Source organism: Taeniopygia guttata, chromosome 4 (genome assembly GCF_048771995.1).
Source record: "Taeniopygia guttata chromosome 4, bTaeGut7.mat, whole genome shotgun sequence".
In the NCBI taxonomy this organism is placed as follows: Eukaryota; Metazoa; Chordata; class Aves; order Passeriformes; family Estrildidae; genus Taeniopygia; species Taeniopygia guttata.
The window spans coordinates 58,582,015-58,593,825 of record NC_133028.1 but is presented as its reverse complement, the minus strand read 5'-3'; positions in this window follow the sequence as shown (position 1 = coordinate 58,593,825).

Sequence of the window (11,811 nt, the reverse complement as noted above, 5' to 3'; positions counted from 1 at the left end):
TTTGGGAGGCTCTTAAGTTGTAAGCAAGGCATTGAATTGAAAAGACTATTTATTTTCTTACTTAATAAGTAGGTCCAAATACATTATCCTATTTCATGTAACTTCTCGTGAATTTAATGAAGAAAAAGAACACCAGTGCAAATTAAATCACAGGCTTTCAGCATCATTTGCCAAATGTCACTTGCTCTTGTACTGTGTTAAATATACACAATGTTCTCTGAAGACCTGGGTTCAAACTTTTGTTGAAATAAAAACATTGATAAGTCATCAGGAACTCTGGATGAAAAGGGAAGTCGGGACATTGTGTTTTATGTTGCTCCTTACAAAAATGTGGGATGTGGTTGTATTTCAAGTCAAATGCCATTGTAAGAGAAGTGCTGTGTAGGCAGGGAGACCAATCTGTGGTGTTGCAGAAAGTCAGGTACTGGAAGGGTGAATTTTGCATTGGAGATGCTCACACAGGAGTTTTTGCTCCAACAGTGTGCTGTGCTTAGCCCTCAGGGAGTCCTACTGCAGGTGCTGCTCATGTAGCAAAGGGATTTGTCCGGTCAGTAAATACACAGGTCACAAGAGTCCTTTGAGTAGTGGGCTCCTACTGTCGCCCTGATTCTTGAGTTTTCTTAAGCCTTCTGAATTTACATTCTATTAGGAAACTTTCCCACACAGTTTCTGTAAATAATGTATTGTTTTGCATTCCTCCATGGGGGTGGAGAGACTTGATGTACTAGTGCTTTGTCCAATGTCTTTGGAGAGGTGGCCCGTTCACTCTCCAATCCACTGTCACCTTTGGAGAAGTATAAAAGTTGGAGTCAGAAAATAAACGCTCTCTTTTTTGCCTTGCAAGGTAGCAATTGGCTCGCGTTTGCTTTCTCGTGTCCTATAGCGACACTCCTACCCTTGTGTATGGTACAGAACATGGCCAAAAGCATGGGAAAGAGGAGAACCTATGTTCTGCCTTGATTCTCCACAGATTTATTTGAACAAAAAAAAAAAAAAAAATCATATCAAGGTTTCCAACTGTGCTTCAGAATGGGGTTTCTTTAGAGAAAGAGAGTAAAAACTGGTGGTGTCTGGGCAGGTAGGAAGATCTGAACTGTTCATATAACCAAAGACACTGAAAAAGAAACCAGGCCTTAGTCTCTGTGGACAGATTTGGGATTTTTGAATTGGATCACTTCTTCATCTGTTGCCATGGAATTCATCTGGCAGCAAAGCTATATGTGCAGGCTGGCACTAAAAGTAATCTCCCAATTTTCCATGTTAGGGAAGGAGGAGAAGCAGTGACCAGAATGGAAGGACCATCTTTGGTCCATCAGATTTGTGCTTTTGCATTGCCACAAGGCATGAGAAGGCTGTTGGATTATCTTGGAAGGATGGCAAAAGGGAGGCACACATGATGTAGCTCACATCCCTGTTATATGAACTTTTTAGGCTACTGCCCAGTTTAGCTTCTGGTCCATGTCTTTTCCCAAGTTTAGTTAAATTCAGAGGGAATGTGATTACAAAGCTTTAAAAAGTATTAATTTTAAAGAGTAGGAAATGGGACCCCAGAATTAAACAAAGAACAGAATGAATGCAGCTGCACCTTAAATGCATTGAAATCCCCCATCTCTGATATGGTCTTCCTCTCTTCCTTCAGCCATTTCTGATTCCTGGAAGCTACTTCATATGTATGCAGACCACTTAAGCCTGTCCAAAGATTCTTAAGGAGAACTTCCATGAATTGTCACCTACAGTTCATCTTCTAGTCCTGGCAGATCCTGGCAGAACTGGGCACTGCTGCTCAAGGTGAAGGGTTGGTGGTTCATTTTTACATCAAGCAAACCAAAAGAGATTTTCTTCCTGCTTCACTTAACAGCAGAAACCAAGGAAAATCAAAACCAAAATATGTGCAGAACTGATTTTCTCATGTTTTCAGCCAAATAACTTTGTCCTACTTTATTTAGTATTATTCAAGTGGATGAAGTGTCTGACCACATTATATGGTCTCATCATCAAGAATGAGAAGTATCACATATCTTACAGGGATGCAGCAATGGGAGAATCATCCAGAAGAGTGGAAGAAAGTGACATTTGTACACCCTGCTGAGATACATAACCCCCTTCAGCCACAATGATGGAACTGTCTTGCGTGGTCAGGGCTGGATAATTTCATACTCCGTGTGTGAGCCTAGAAACACATGCTTGAATTATATTTTATTCATTATAGGCTCATGACCTTGTGGGTTTATTTTTTTAAAGCTGTACTGTCTACTTCTATTTTGTCCTTCAGAATTCTGATTTATTTTGCCTTAAGTTCCAGTAGTTTGGTGTTTTTGTTTTGGGTTTTTTTGGAGTTTTGTTTTGTTTGTTTTGGGGTTTTTTGGGGGTTTTTGTTTTGTTTTATTTTAATGGTTTCCTCATGGTTTTATATCAAGAAAGTTTTAAATGTGTGAAGCTTACAGTTCAAATTACATAAGCGACAGTTCATTTTGGTTTTGTGCATTGCCACTTGTGGTTGCTTTTTTTTATAAGAATATGACTTTTAGGTTGCTTTTTTAAGGGACCTTTCTCTTATTTTCCCAGTGATAAAAACAGGGTGCCTAATTTTGCTCCCCTACATTCACAACTGTCAGAAATCACAACTGTCAGAAATCAGTCAGGTGTTACAAATGTAACTGAGTGAGAATTTGGCCTAGATTGTGTAAAGCCCCAGGGAAATCCTATAGCTGTGTGGAAAACATTTAACTTTTCTTGTGTTTTCCCATTCATTGCTCCTCCTCTTTCCTGTTTGGCTTCTGGGATTCTCCCCAAAGAAACCCAAGACGTGTCTCTCTCAATACAAGTAGACAGAGCATAGACACAATCTTAGATTTTGTGCCTCTTGAAAGAACAAATGAGCGTAAGTCCACATTATTTCCAGTTCATCTAGTGGCATTAGCTGAGTCGCCTATTTTTATGATAATAAAAGAAAAGTCATTCAGACAGATTGTGATTTAGCCTCTATAATTTTTGGCTGGTTAAAAGATCAAAAATAAGATGGTGTAGGATTTGAAATAAACCAGAAAATTAAACAGCAGATTTTATTATTTTATTCATCTGGAAGGACATTGTAAGTTGTGAATTTTCCCCAAGAAAGTCAGCGTTAACTCAAGTTAATGCTTTGCTCTCTGCTCTTACTTGGACATGCTGTACTTCATGTTATTAAACTCATTTGACTTGTGATCAAAGTTCATGCTACCACAAATCACCAGCTGGCTGGGAGGATCTGTACAGCGGCTGTGGGATCCACAGACTGCAGCCCACATATATTTCTTCAGACTTTTGAAATTCCTTGCTATCCTTGTTCTGGAAACACAGAGAACACAGAAAAGATGGTTGTATTACCTGTTTCTAATAAACATTTAAAAACATAGAAACAGTCTATAATAATCTGAGGCTGGACATATGAAATGAATTAAGCTTTAAAGTGCATAGTTACTTTCAAATCTGCTGTTTTCTCCCTGTCTTTAGCCCTCATGGTCCATTTTTCAGTTTGCTGTGTTAAGGCAGGGGTGCATTTCATACAATGACTACAAGATAAAACAACTTCAGATACTACTATTCAAATAATCTGATGCATTGCTCCCAAATTATGTATTTCTCATCCCACTACAAAAAAAGTAGCTCACGTAGGCTATATATATATATATACACACACACACTTTTTTTTTTTTTTTTTGTTTAGGGACTTTGTGATCTGATTTACTTGTGGAGATTCTTGTTCCCATGCCGATTCGCTGATTTTTCTTCTCTCTATATTTTCAATCAACCATTTCTTTCCCCTCTCTGCTATATCCAGTCTGATCAAATTACCATACGTTTAAAATTCAGCTGTGAGATTTCTGGCTTGCCCTGGGTCCTGGGAACATACCACCCTCATTCTGATCTCTCTAAATTAGCTTCCTGTACAATTTCCTGTCAAACATGAGTTTCTTGAGATTTGTCCTTGAATGTGTGTGTGATCATCCCTTCTCCCTGTAATGAAATTTTGGCTTCCTAAGTAGCTGGAATCTTTTCACAAAGCCTGTTTTATAAGAGCCAATACTAATGAGATTAATTTTTACTTTTTTGAAGTAATGACTCTTGGAAATAGATCTGCAGAGATAATTCAGGTTAACTCTCATGTAAGATTATTAAGCAGGAGTATCTGATAGTTGTGTGTTTGTGTGAAAGAATCTACCCCCCAGCACGCTGTAAATTACTTTTCATATAATTCATCATGATCTTAATTTAATCAATTTTCTTCCATCTAGATAAAGTAAAATGAAATACAGGAAGAAATCATTGTCTGCTAGCTAACACTATTGCAGGAATAGTTTTTATTGCAACTTGATATATGACTAAGATGACCTTGCATTCTCAAATGCAAATGTTATTTCCTGAGGCATAAATCCTGAGGATGTTTTGTGTTTCACAGAGTCAGCTTCTGCTGCAGGATGCATTTATCCCATCTGAAAAATCAGACAAATATGACTTTGAGTCTAAAATCAATAGATGCTTTCAAAACTTTCTCAGATTTGTTCTTTACTACTTTGTTTTGGGTATTATAAAATTTAATTCTGTGTGTGGTGCGGGATTAAAAGTGTAGACACGAAACTTGTAAAAATCTCATTCCTCACTTCCCAATTTCTTTCACAACTGAATTATCTAAGAAGTGTGTTCTCAAATTGAAGAATTGCAGGGCACAAGGCTAATTATAGCTCTGCTTCCAGCATGGGATGCTTTTTCTGCTGACTGACAAACATAAGAAAAAAAGTTCAAAGAAACATCTCCAGGTAAACCTGGAATTGGAATAGCTGATTTGTAGTAATTTGCTGAAAACACCAATGCAGGAAAGAAGCAAAAAGTATGGTTTGCTTCTATGCATTATTAGTAGGATAACATTCAAAAACTCAAGCGAAAAAATTCTTAACATTGGGATTTTCAGGAAATTAGCTAATGTTAAGAATTGGTGACTACTGCACAGTGTTTTCGGGACAAATTTTGCTCTGACTTCATAGTCAAGCAAGAATTCTTCCCACCCACAGCTGAGAAACCTCGGGACAAACATGAGTTAAAGGAACAGCTCCTTCTGCTGTTGAACACTTCTTTTTGTAATCTGATTGTTTATGTGGGATGTTTAAATATACTCCAATTTGTCACTTTTTTCTTGGCATACTGGATTCATGCTTTAGTGGAGTGATACCATGTGAATGATTGAACAAGTCTGATCTTCTCCTTCAATAAGATCTAGTTAAAGATGTGAAAACATTCTTTGTTTTCAAGCTTTTTGTTTGTGACCATTCCTTTTGAATATTGTTCTACCCATGAAGTCTCTTATTGACATAATTTAGGACAAGAAAAATTGTGGACTTTTCTGTAGGTGTTAGGGATAAAAGCATAAAAGAATTATGACGTGCCCTCTGGCACTTTGGGTGTGCATTTTGAGGTCAACAGCAGCTTTTTTGCTCTGTAGAATGGCTGCCAGTATATGGGGTCTTGATGCTGCAAACCTTAGTTACAGAGGCACCAAGACTGATGAGGCAAGAGCTAGGGGTGAGATAAGAATTGTCATTCAAGCCTGTGTACAGATACATAGTGGCTGATAAACTATGCTGACTTCTGACTTGGGATGTAACTTGGCAGGGCAGGACATTCCTGACTGTGCAGAAATATGGGTCTGCTGGGATGGGGGACCAGGCATTGTTCCCTGGGCTTGACCTCAACACCAAAGATTCAGTCCCTGAGAGTTGAACTCAACCTTCATTTTAAAACAGGCCTCCCTGAGGGGAAATAGCCCTGAAATGGCTGTAAAACCTGTGGAGGTCCTGCCTTACACCTACCCAGACACATCTTTTAGATTTTGCCACCTGGTCCCTATGATCTGACATCAATACTCAGTCTAAGCCTGAAAAATGTGCAGCCTGGTTCCAGGCAGGCATTCAGCAACTGCTACTGGCTAGGAAACAGTAAGAAATCTTGTTCTTATGACACAGCTCCTCCACTCAATCCTTTGCCAAAATCTAATCAATCCCTGCTACCCATGTTAGCTGAATCCTAAGCCTAATACTAAATATCACCTCAACTCTGTAAGCAAGAAACAATCAGAGGAACTTTGCAAGCTCTCCTAAACCCAGTTTAGCAGCTCCCAGGAAGTCCTCTTGTACCAGAAGAGTGCCTGGGAAGTTAAGGGTGAAAGAACACTTCCTGGTCTTGTCAAATCTGGGTGAGAATCTAAAGCCTAGGTGATTCACCATCTGGGATGGTGATTTGGGTTTAACCTAAAAATGGTTGGAGATCATTTCATCCTTTTTTACCTTAACAATGCAATATGCCAGATGGCTATGTGGGATTATTTTTGAGTTTCAGGTTATGAGAAAGTCATTCAGTTGTAGATTGTAAAGGGAGAGGATAGCACAAATAGCTTGTAATGTTTGACATTCAGCCTGGTTGGGGATAAGTGTAAGGTATGTGTGGGGTTATGAACAGGTTTTTCATGGGAATGCTTGACCACATTGTAGAAGTATACTACACTTCATGTAAGAAGTAAGAGAAAGTAGGGGCAAATATGGAATTTTGCTTTTTTTTTTTTTAATGAAAACTCATCTTCAGAGCAGTTTTTGATCCTTCTCTCTGGATAGGGCTGTTTGCCTCAATAGGGCTTCTCATCAAGAAATGCACTTGAAAGAAATAAGTAATTTCTGATGGTTTTGTTGACCAGTCCTGGGTGATTCCCCAGGCTGTTTTGGGAACCTGGCTGAGGTTTTCTGTGTGTGGGTTGGAAGAAGGAGGGAGATATTTGAATTTTCAAAATGAATGGCAGACCATATCAATGGTTGATGCCAGGATAGGTCAGCTGTGAGAGAGTTTTTGAAACCTGAAAGAAGCTTGGTGTAGGGCTAGTTAGAAATGGACTAGATTTAAGGTACAGGAGTTAGAAGTTCTATCTGGTTGTGAGCTGTGAACCACAAAAATGGAAGAACTAATGAGTGGGGTCCCTTTACTTGATCCCTCCAGTGCATGTAGCCACAGGCCACGTCTGTGATGAAAAACTGTCAACAGGTCTCCCTCTGTGCTAGGAATAGAAAACCTTGCAATGTGAGATTTGCCTTATACCATCAACACCCTGGTCCTGCTTCCCCTCCCAGTGCCCCACAACAAGCTAAAATTTACCTCCTTTGTAGTAGAGGAGAAATAGGAGCAGCCATAGACAGAAAGGATTTTGGTAGGTATCAAGAACAGAAAAGCAGATGGATGGAAGAAAGGATAAGGAATAACTTGAATACAAAATAATTTCCAACTGTAAATAATTTTCTGAAGGTGGATGGAAGGAATTGGGCCCAGTTAGATGTGGAAAATTCATATATCAAAGTGCATTTTGAGAAAGAGCAGTTACAGCTTTACCCTCTTATCTTTTCTCTTTAAAGTATCCCTTTGTCCCACTCTATATTTAGCAGATGCAGCATGGCAAATGTTAGATGAGCAGTTGCTTGTCAATATAAGCCCAGGACATGCGTCAACCTTGCTATGGGCATGTGTCCAAGTACCTGAAAGTGTATCACAGAGAGCTCTTCCCACTTATTCCTACCTATTCTTAGAGAAGAGAAATTTTCTTCAGACATCACTCATCACTGACTTACTAATAATGATACCTCATTTTTAAAAAAAATACTCAGAATAGTTGCAGTGTGACACTTGTTCATTCTGAGTAGCATATCACTATATTATCTGGTAATTTTAGGTAAATATTGAATGTGGAATGGCTGTTATTCCAGAGTTTTTGAACAAAGCAAATATATTTTTATGGCTTAATTATTTTCCAATTTGCCTGCATATAGCCCAGGATTTGGTTGTGATTTGCCCCCACTTTACTGGTGCAATGAACAACCGGCAGACGACAGAGATTCAGGTGGTCAGTTTTCAGTACAGATCCTTATTTGATTCAACATTACTGTTATAGTTTATACATTATGATGTCACTGTTGCACTTGCATATGTCAATTTTAATATGCTTTACTCTTGATCTAAGTTATTTTAAGTAGAATGATAACAGAGCTCTGAACTAAATAGTTGAGCCTTACTGTTAAAGTTTACTTTTTGATTCAACAATAAGAGAGTTTTCACAATGATAACTTCTTTTTTGTTGTTGTTCTTGCTGATCCCTAATTTTAATTATCATTCAGGAATATAGTTTTCATACAAGTTTCCCCAGAATACTCTTCTTTATATTTCTGACTGCTGTACTCTGAACATTTATGCTAGACTGTTGTTTTTGTCACTGGATAGAGATCCTGAATTTTACACTTCTTGAGCATTGAGATTGCTACTCAAATATGGAAGCTGTTCAAGACTCTGGACATGTACCTAATTAAGATTACTAGGGAACTATAGGTGCTTACCAGTGCTTAGATCTTTTGTGGGACAAAGCCTGCTGTAGTTTGCCCTCAGTTTAACTGTTTGCATTCTGCTTAAACCACCTCAGGTACCCATATCTTCTCTTTGAATCTGTCCTTCAACCACTTTTTATCACATTTGGTCAGTGAAAGGAGTAATAGCTTTCTTTTTACGGGACAATTTGTGTTTGTTTAATCTTCAGGTAGTCTTGTAAGACAGGTCGTATGAATGCTTTGACAGCTAATAAGGCCAGAAATGTGATTTTATGCCAGAACAGACAACGCTGGGGAGGTGAAGAGTCTGGAAAAAATTGCACAACTTGTTTGTGTGATACTGAAGCTAGTTCTTTATGTTTGCACACCTTTTTATTATTTTAAAATTGTAATAAGAAAAATGCTTTTTCATTTTTTTACAATGGCTGGTGGGAACATCAATAAACTTTTTTGTTTTCCTGAAAATTAATGCATAATTTAGCATAGGAAACTGGTTCAGATCCACAAGGTTTGGCTACCAGCCCAAACATTACAGGAAACTATTATCACTTAAGGAAAGTATTTCATACTGATTTGCAGAACAAAACTGCTTCCCAAGTATATCCTACTCAGGAAACAATACAAGGTAGCTCAAATGAATTGGTGCTTCCTTTATAGATAAATATTAAATTATTCATAGCAAACCTGATCAGTCTAATGTATTTTTTTTACAGCCAATTATTTAAATCCATTTTAGAAGAAAGAAAACTGTAGTAAAATTGACTTAGAAAAGCAGAAGCTAATGTTAAGTGATGGCATTATTTACTCTGATTTCTCTTATTTATAATATGAACATCAGTACACGGCACTCTTTCAGTTCATAGTTCTGTTGTCTTTTTCTCTTTCTGTTTTCCTATACTTCAGAGACAAACTTGAGTACAGATTTTTTTTTTTGTTAAAGCACCATGTTTCTTTTAAATTCAAGATTGTCTACTCATTCACTATATTAGAATCTTATGGTCTTGTTTGCAAATAATTACAATGAGCAAGAAAAGCAAAATGCTTTTCTGAGAACTGGAACATGAAATCCATATGAGCTCATGATGGATACCTCTAATCTCAGGAGATGCTCTGTGCTGTAGTGGGAACCCATGACTTTTTTCCTAGAGGTTGGCCAAGTGCCCAGTAGGAAAATCAACGTTAACTCTTATGTGCGGATTCATTTGTAAGTCATCAAAATATTTAATCTTAAATTTAGAGTAAGAGAGAAACTGCTGCAAATAGTGCTGCAGGAAGAGACTTAATGGTTCTTTAAGAGGAATCATTTTCAACTATTATTTTTCCACACCCTCATTGTAATAAAAGTTTCTTGGAAAAGAAAAAAGGGGAAGAATGTTTTGTGAGAAAACACAACATTCAGAAAATGTAGAGAAACCCTGGAAGTTCCTACTGAAAATTAGCCAGACAGACAAAATAATCTGTCTGTAAGACAGTTGGATTTCAAAATTTATAAAAATATATTGTCCCTCTTTTTAAAGTTTACTTTGTCACTCTGTTCCTTTGAAATGGTCAGCACCAGTTTGCAAAACAGGAGCTTTGCTTGTTGCTCAAAAGAAGTGCAGCCAATGGCTCTAATGAGTTGCTTCAGTGACCCTTCACTAATGTGGTCTGATTTGATCTCAAAGATCAAAAAGTTCCATTGCTTCCAGAAGACTGAAAACCATTTGCTCATACAGAGGCAGCCTTCCACACAACTTTGAGCAAGCTCATTTGACTTTAGCCTCAGGTTTGCCACTTCAGCGTCCCTGTCCCTTGCCATCATGGTGGCCTGTAGCTCTGGCCAGGCTCCAGCTCCCTCCTTGGCTGGCTGCCACAAGAGCCCAGACCATGTACCTGCCAGCCGTTGTCCTTGGTTCTCTTTCTGCCCACGGGATCTCTTTTCTCAGTGCCAGCCCTTTCCTTAACATTCCTTTAAGTAAACCCGGTTTTATAACTGCAATAGAACAGTTAACTTCAGTCCTGCTATCTTTTGCTATGCATGTTTGTTAAGTCAAGCCTGGAAAAGATAATTTTCTAAAGTGGCACCGCAGCAAATCCCAAACTGTTGTGCTTAGTGGCTATTATCACTTGTTTAATCTTTGACTGTTTTTTAAATAGTAAAACCATCTGAGCCTCTGATTTATGAGCATGTTTTGATACAAGTAAGTGTCCTTTCCCCCTTCCCTCCAGAGAGCAGTTTTTCCTATCATACAACACAAAGCAAGGTAGAAATATCCCTGACTTGTATTTGTGGAGTCATTCCCATCTTAAACTGCATAAAGAATGGGCATGATACCTTGAAACATCCCGCTTAAATAAACTGGATTTTGTTTTAAAATAAATTATCTTTGTACTTAGGCAAGAACAGAGGGAAAGGGAAGAGATGGCAGAAGCACTTTGTGTTGCCAGAGGTGCCCTGCAGAATAGAACAGGCTGTCCTGTGACACAGGACAAGTACTGGTCAGCTTTTCTGGTTCCATGCTGTTCCAACTCAGTTTGGGCTGTTGTGTGCATTTAAATCTAACCCTGTCTTTTAAATTCCCCTAGGTTTTGACATAAGGGTGAATTTTTCGCAAGAACTGCTCTTGGCAATTTAACAACAGGCCAGGAGTAGCATATAGTTAGTTCTGGATCTGCTGGGTTATGCAGAAGGGCATGGTCAGACCTGCTCTGAGAATTTTCAGATGCATCCTGTAAGACATTTTTTCAAACTTAACTTAAACACAGTTAAGTACTGGACAACAGTATTGCAGCTACATTGTGAAAATATTCCATGAAGCCATTACTTGACATTCTCTTGAAATCAACGTGGAAAGGGAAGAGATTTTCTATTTACTGTTTTCCTTGTCTGATGAAGAAATAGAGTCCACTGCCAATGCCGAGCTCTGGCCACATCTGCTAAAAGACAGTGATCGCTTTTCAGAAGGGAAAATTTCCTGGTATCCAGGACATTAAACTGCTCTTCTGTCTTATAAAGATTTTATGTTCTGGTACTTTTCATATTTCTGAGTGAACCAGGTTAATAGAAACTAATTCCATGTTGAAATGGAGTGTGTCTTTCAGAAAACTATTACATTTGATTAAAAAAAAAGGTTATTCTAGGAGAAGCCTATCCCAAGCGATTAAGACACAACCAACCAGACAAAACATGTTTTATTTTTTGCCCTGAAATTGTTCTTTTTGAGTCCTATTCACAGTATCTCCTTAGAGTTTTGATGTTGAAATACTTTCTATCATATATCTGGGCCGGTACTCCCAGGATGGACTATGTTGCTTCTTTCACTAGTTTTGATTAGACTAGATTATCAGTCCCCCCTGTTCCCCTGTTCAAAGTTGTATTTGTGTTATTTAGACTTTCCTTAGAGCCTAGAAATGAGATCTGAACATGGTATTGTGTTAGCATGAA